This window comes from Mastigoproctus giganteus, chromosome 6 (genome assembly GCF_048544385.1).
Source record: "Mastigoproctus giganteus isolate SK-2022 chromosome 6, ASM4854438v1, whole genome shotgun sequence".
NCBI lineage: Eukaryota > Metazoa > Arthropoda > Arachnida > Uropygi > Thelyphonidae > Mastigoproctus > Mastigoproctus giganteus.
Window position 1 is genome coordinate 205,766,621 of NC_143580.1, and position 6,898 is coordinate 205,773,518.

The 6,898-nt window shown below is 34.1% G+C and overlaps 1 protein-coding gene across 10 annotated transcripts in view; it reads right to left on the reverse strand.

Annotated features, from left to right (window-relative positions):
* Window positions 1-6,416, reverse strand: part of LOC150084898 (uncharacterized) — a 437,743-nt gene extending 431,327 nt beyond the window's left edge. For 4 of the 10 annotated variants that reach the window (XM_090376694.1, XM_090376693.1, XM_090376692.1 and 1 more), the window contains exon 1: window positions 6,233-6,415. The gene's annotated coding sequence lies outside the window, so the exon portion shown is untranslated. Of the gene's footprint in view, window positions 1-5,595; window positions 5,879-6,232 lie in introns of those variants that run through there. The other 6 variants (XM_090376691.1, XM_090376688.1, XM_090376695.1 and 3 more) reach the window with 3 other exon arrangements.
* Window positions 6,417-6,898: the final 482 nt, after the last annotated feature.

The following is a 6,898-nucleotide window of genomic DNA, read 5'->3' on the forward strand; positions in this document are numbered from 1 at the left end:
AAATAATGCAAGCTTTTTTTTTTTTTTTAAGTTTTACACAAATGTTATAATACATAATAAAATAGGCCTACGTGCTCCGGATTCATAATGCAAAAAAATTTTTATTTTGTTGCACAGAGCATTAAACTACAATACATAAATAAGCTTTCAGCTGGGTGGCAGCCTTCATCGGATTAAAATACTTGAATGGCAATTGGAAGAGAGATGCACTGCCAGGATGGTGCGTGAGGCGCATGGTTAATTGTTTGTTGATGTTTGTGGCTGTGATGTATGGTGGTGACGTGGCCAGCGTTTGTTTATGGATAGAATTACTGACTCTGTGATGGGATTAACTTGACAACCACTGTTCCTGTTCATAGAGGTATCCGAGCATTTTATATTTAACGATTCCAACCAGGTACGCTTTAGGTAATGGTGGGACCTGTCCACAACCACGACATCGCGGTGTGGGTCGATGTCGTGGTGGGTTGTCCAGACATGCTCGGCGATAGCTGAGTGTTCCACATCTGCCAAACGGATCGCCCTTTTATGTTCTGAGAGGCGTTTCTCGAGTCGACATCCAGTCTCTCCAAAGTAGCAGCTCGTGCAGTCACGGCAAGAGATGCGATAGACCAAACCGCTTGTTATAATACCCTACCACAGCATTTCCCAAACTGTGTTCCACGAAAAAAATCATAATTAATAAAAGTCTTTTTTTCTTTTTTTTTTTTATTTAAATTTTGTATATTTGAAGTGTACAATACTTTTTGTATGAGTATAATTTAACATTATTTTTTCTGGTTATTGACATATCATGACATATCAAGTATGATATGACATATATGTCATATCATACTTGATATGACATATTCACTCAACATGTTTGTATGCATATAACTTCTTTTTTTTTTATGTGGAACACACTTGTTAATTTTGAATGGACTTTTATAACATTTTATGCATGTTTTCCCGATAGAAATTGTTGCATTAACAATATTTTGTTTTTATTTTGATTTTGTTTTCAGAAAATAAAATATATTTGAGCATTAATTATGTATTTTTTATTTCAAAAACCAAGTAGCCACAAAAGAATATATGTGTTCTGTAAATACTGTAAGATAAAAAAAGTGTTCCGTGACTAAAGTTTTGCAAATGCTGTTCTACAATTACCCAGAAGCAAGATCTTACATTTTCCACTGTACCTTAGCCACCACTTTTCAGCTGATCGAAACAATAATAATTATTATTATTATTAGCCATATAGTGCAAGGAAGCCTGAGGCTAATGTTGCACCAGCCAAAAAAAAAAAAAAAATTACAAGTTACCCTGTGAGAGAGAGAGAGAGAGAGAGAGAGAGAGAGAGAGAGAGAGAGAGAGAGAGAGAGAGAGAGAGAATCACCAAAAAAGAGAAGAATGATGATATCCGGCGGCTCAGGACCCTGGGTGTGCCAAGTCCATACTCACCAGATGTAAGCCCCTGGGTTATCTATATCTCATTGAAGTAACATACTCTGCTTACTGTCATTAACCACCCTGTCCACCTTGGACATTAAACTTGAAATACCTATTTAGCATTAGCATTAGTAGAGGCATATGATGCAAGAAAGCAAGCTTATGCAGCATCAGACAAAAAAAAATAATAAAAATAAAATAAAAAAAACACTTCCATTTCACCCCTCTCGTTCAAAATACCTGTCCAGCTGAGCCTTAAATTTATTTAGGCTATCAACTTCCATAAGGGATGGAAGTCTGTTCCACCAATCAACTACCCGCTGGCTAAAGGCAAATTTCTGCACACATCTATCCTAGATCTGTCTTTCCTCACTCTGAATTTATGCCCTCTCAGGTGATTATTCTGAGCAAGAGGAAGAATCCCATCGGCATTGAGCATGCTCAAACCATTCAAGGCTTTATACACCTCTATCAGATCACCTCGCCAGTGCCTAGTCTCCAGACACTGTAATTTGCAAAACTTAAGCCTTTCTTCGTAAGAGCAACCCTTTGTTCCATTCACTAATCTTGTTGCCCTTCTCTGTACTCGTTCCAGCAGCTCTACATCCTTCTTGAAATGAGGCCTTCAGACCTGTATACAGTACTCAAGGTGTGGCCTGACCATTACTTTATACAAGGGAATAATCACCTCCAATATCATTAATAAATATAGAAGCAGTAAGAAGGCCAGCACTGAACCTTGAGGGCCACCCCTCAAGACATCGGTCCTTAAAGAGCAATGAACATTTATAACTACTTTCTGGCTCCTATCACATATCCATAATGGGAACAATCCTCATGCTATATTACTTCAATTATACAACAATCATTGATGTGGGACTGAATGATTAAATCAAATTTAATTTCAGATTTCACTATACATCCTTTGCACCCACTCTTTAATAACAACCACACAGTATGTAATTAAATTAGCCAAATATAATGCACCTTAATAGCCATGTGACGACTCACTTAAAATTTCATTCCTGTCGGGATAATTCTGTATTGCATCTTTAGCTAAGAAAATTCATAATCATTCCTGATATTTCAAATTGTAAGAACTGGAGTACTCTAAGCACTGGTGCTCAGGTAATAGTACAAACAATAACAATATTTATTGTTATTGTTTGTGGCAATGTGCCAAAATTAAGTTAGGCTACACCAGGTCTGGAGGCCTCACTTTAGGAAGGATATAGATCTGCTGGAATGGGTGCAGAGAAGGGCAACAAGATTGGCAAGGGGAACAAAAAGGGTGCTCTTACCTAGAAAGGCATTATTTCTACAAATTGCAGTGTCTCGAAACAAGCACCTGTGGGGAGATCTGATTGCGGTGTTTAAAGCCTTGACTGGATTGAGTAAGCTGAATGTTAATGGTATTCTTCCACTTGCTGAGACTATACACGAGGAGACATAAATTCAAGTTAAGGAAGGATGGTTTCAGGACAGACGTGTGAAATTTGGTTTTGGTTTGGTTTTTATGATGCATGGGCAACTAAGGCCATGATGCACCAAGTCCAGATGTGTGGAAAGTTTGCCTTCAGGCAGCAGGTGGTTGATTGTTGGAACAGGTTTCCATCTGTTGTTGTAGAAGCAGATGGGTTGAATAAATTCAAAGGAGAACTAGACAAATTCTTAGAGGGTACAGATGGGTGAACTGGTTTTTTTTTTTTTTGCTGATTCTATATAAGCCTGCTTTCTTGCATCATTTGGCACATACTACATACAAGATGACTTCCACATCTGCAATTACTCATTTTACCCTTTGAGCCCTCTCTGTGAATAGGAAAAATGTTTGCACATCTTCAATCTATATGAATTTCACCTGAATCTATTAGCTAATAGGTCTGATGACCATGGCTCTCTCTCTCTCTCTCTCTCTCTCTCTCTCTCTCTCTCTCTCTCTCTCTCGCAGCTTTTTTCAGTATAACTGAATAGTATAACATCAGCTCTTTGTGCCTTGTTCACTTTTACTTGTAATATTTTCTCTGCTACTCCCTTTTCATTTACCATAAAATAATTCAACTCCCAGTCAATTTAGCCACAAGAGTTGTTCATAAAAATTTAAATACTTTTTCACATATAAATGTCAATGTAAAATATTTATCCAACTTATTAACAACCAGTTCAGACTCACCAACTTGCACCCATAGGTTTCAAGTGTGTCAGATATGGTCAATTATTTTCCTTTTATACTAATATAAAAAAAATTCTTTACTGCTTTTTTGATCTCTCAGATAAGAACTTCTCATAACTTGCTGCAGCATGCCTAACCCCTATGCAATTTCATTACAGATTAATTTATATTTCCTGTAGAAGTCAGGTTCCCTGATAGTTTATGATTATTCCATGAATATTTCTTCTCTGTCATTAAGGACATCACTTCTTTGGACATCCATCTCAAACAATATGCTTTTATTGATACAAAAGCTTAGTAACTTCTAAAATGACTTATCTCAATATTTCCCATTCAGTATTTTGCATTTTTTAAAATTACAATTTGGTTCTACTGAAAAAGAACTTATGTCTACAGCCAACATAAGCACCCTTGTGGAAATAAAAACCGTCTTTCCTTTTGATATTAGTTCTTTCTTTGAATAAATCCCATATAAATACATTAAGATCACTACTTGCAAGAGGATCCTTTGAAGACCTATGGATCATTTCAGATAACCATATTAAGAATATTTCTTTTCCTTGTGGCATCTCTAACTGATATTTTATTATATTAAATATGTAAATAACTGAAACAATGTTCAATTAAAGTCATAACTTCTTTAATTTTATCAAAAGATCAAATTAATCTAAATACCTGAATAATGTCAGATATAAGCTAATTATTATTACTCTTCAATTAGCTTATTAATATAAGCTAACTGAAGAGTTTTACCTAAAAAAAACATTTCAATGAAATTTTGCCACTTTACTGAAATACCACTAGAATCCAACCATTGCCTAAGATGTGCATTATTTAAAACTACTTACAGCAGCATTACTGATATAGTTTTCTCAAGTGTAAAAAAAAAAAAAAAATTTAAGATTAACATGTGTAAACTCAGCCCATTCTCAATTCTACAAAAGTAAGCATTTACTAGCAACTTTAAGTATGCAGTTACTCAGCTTTTATCATTTTTATAAACAATTTTTGTGTCCTTAGTCTCAAGTCATTTAATCTTACAAGATGAATAATTAGTATTATCTTTCTTTCAAACTGGAAGAGCATCTATTAGTGCACAGACATACATTTTAATTATATATCAGGATGGTTTTATGTTCTTCTTTATTGAGCAGATAAGAAATAAAATAATTTCATGAAGCATAATTTAAACATTCCAGTTGTGTACAATAAAAAGAAAAAAACTAAAGTGATAATAATTGGGTCTAAGAGCACAAATTTCAAAAGGGGTTTCCAAATGCCAATTCAATGCTGCTGGAGCTTTCATAATAATTACATTTTGTGCAATGGGTTCCTTAATTAAGCCTGATAGCAAAATCAAGAGGAACCACCAAAATGAAATACAAACTAATAAGTTTGTTTTCATATACAAAGGCAGAAAATATTAAATTTCTATGAAGTGTCCAGTTTTCCTTCCCTGCATCTCTGAAGAGCAAAACAAGATTTACTTAAAAAATAAAAAAATAAAAAATCACAAAAGATGGCAACTGTTTAGCCAATGTGTGACTAATATAAATTGCATCATTTTAACATTAACAGAAAACAGGTCATCTGCTAAAAGTAATTTTCGATCCCCGTTTTTATTTTAATTGCTTTCAAATTAAATCGACTTTTGATTGAATTCTGCTGAACAGAACTTAATTTTAGTATTCTATTACACTTCATATTTTCTACTGAAATAAACATAAATGAAAAAAGGTATACTAATTGAGATATGGCGGTTTGCTGAAAAAGATGTGCATTCAGATGGACAAACATTAGGAAAAAATAAAGCGATTATTTTTGATAAGAAAACGTAAATCGAACAGTAAAGAGACAGAATAATATATGAAGACTGAACGTATCTCAGGGGCAAATAAAAGTAAAAACAAAATCAGCTTATCAAGTTAAAAGTAAGGGTACTTTAGGATTACAAATATAGCATATATTCCAACAATTCCCAATATATCTACCTCAATCTCTAGTCTTCAACACGGGAGAGACAGAGACCGAAAGCCGTGTGGAAACTGAAAACCCCATTAACTCACTGCGAATTTTAAATGTGGGAGTGGCGCACTGGGATAAAAATTAAAACGCATACATTAATTTTTATGTACTTATTGCATATTCATTTCCGGAAATCAATTCATTAACTTAAAACACTTTCATATAACTGCAGTTAATTCTCGATGATAGTGAACGATGAGGAAACAATTAACGCGAAGTTCCCCCTCATCAAAACTCACGATTTATCCTTACCACAGCTGATGCTTTTCTTGCGTCGAAAACGTCAGGCAACGCAGTTGCCACAAAATAAAATAAAAAAACATTTTTTCCATTGTATATAAAAATATTTTTTCATATATATGAAATCTATATATGTAATTCTAAGTTATTCCTCAACTCTGTTTACTTATCCTGCAAAATACTGAAAAATTACTAAGCTGTGCTGTCTGCAATAATTCATTCTACATTCTTATTATTTTTGAATTATGCATATTCAAACTTGATCAACAAAATAATTTCAAGTATTGGTTAATGAAACTGTGACAAAACTACTTATATATATGCGTGATAATTAGACATTTATAATCATTTCCATGAGCTTACCAACAGAAGCACGCATTAGCGAATCTTCGCTTCCTTTCTTGACAGGAATCCCAGCTCCCCTGATCGAAAAACCTTTAGCTCTCCGAACTCGTACCGATACGGTAGTGTACGTCGATTCCCGCAGATGCCGCCTGATCACCGTTTAAAAGTTGTTTGCAGCAAAATAGCTTTGCGGCAAAGTTACACTTGGCTGAGATGCTAAGAAAAATGAATCATGTATACCCATTTAGCCAAAAGAATTAAAATAAAAACTTTCACCTGTCATTTTTTCTTGGTTGCATCACTACTCCACTTTCATCAATGAAAAATGTATAATGATGTTATATCTTCTTTAAAACGATGACACACACATTGCAAACAAATTACACAAAATATATTCATTATTTTGAATATATATGAAAAATATAAGATAAAAATTCCAATATGCACTCTTTTTGGGTTTTTTTTTTTTTTTTTTTGTGGATGCTGGGGGTGAGGGGGAGTTACTAGTCCCGAAGGTGTTCTCTTGAACTTTTATTATGAGTTTATTTTTATTTTGTGGACTGTTGTGTTTAATAAAATTAAATAACCCGTGTATTCTATTAAAATATTAGATTTCAGTACACACTCTTACAACGCACACTTTAGTAATAACATTTCTTCCCGGTTTCGGTTATAAACTATGTG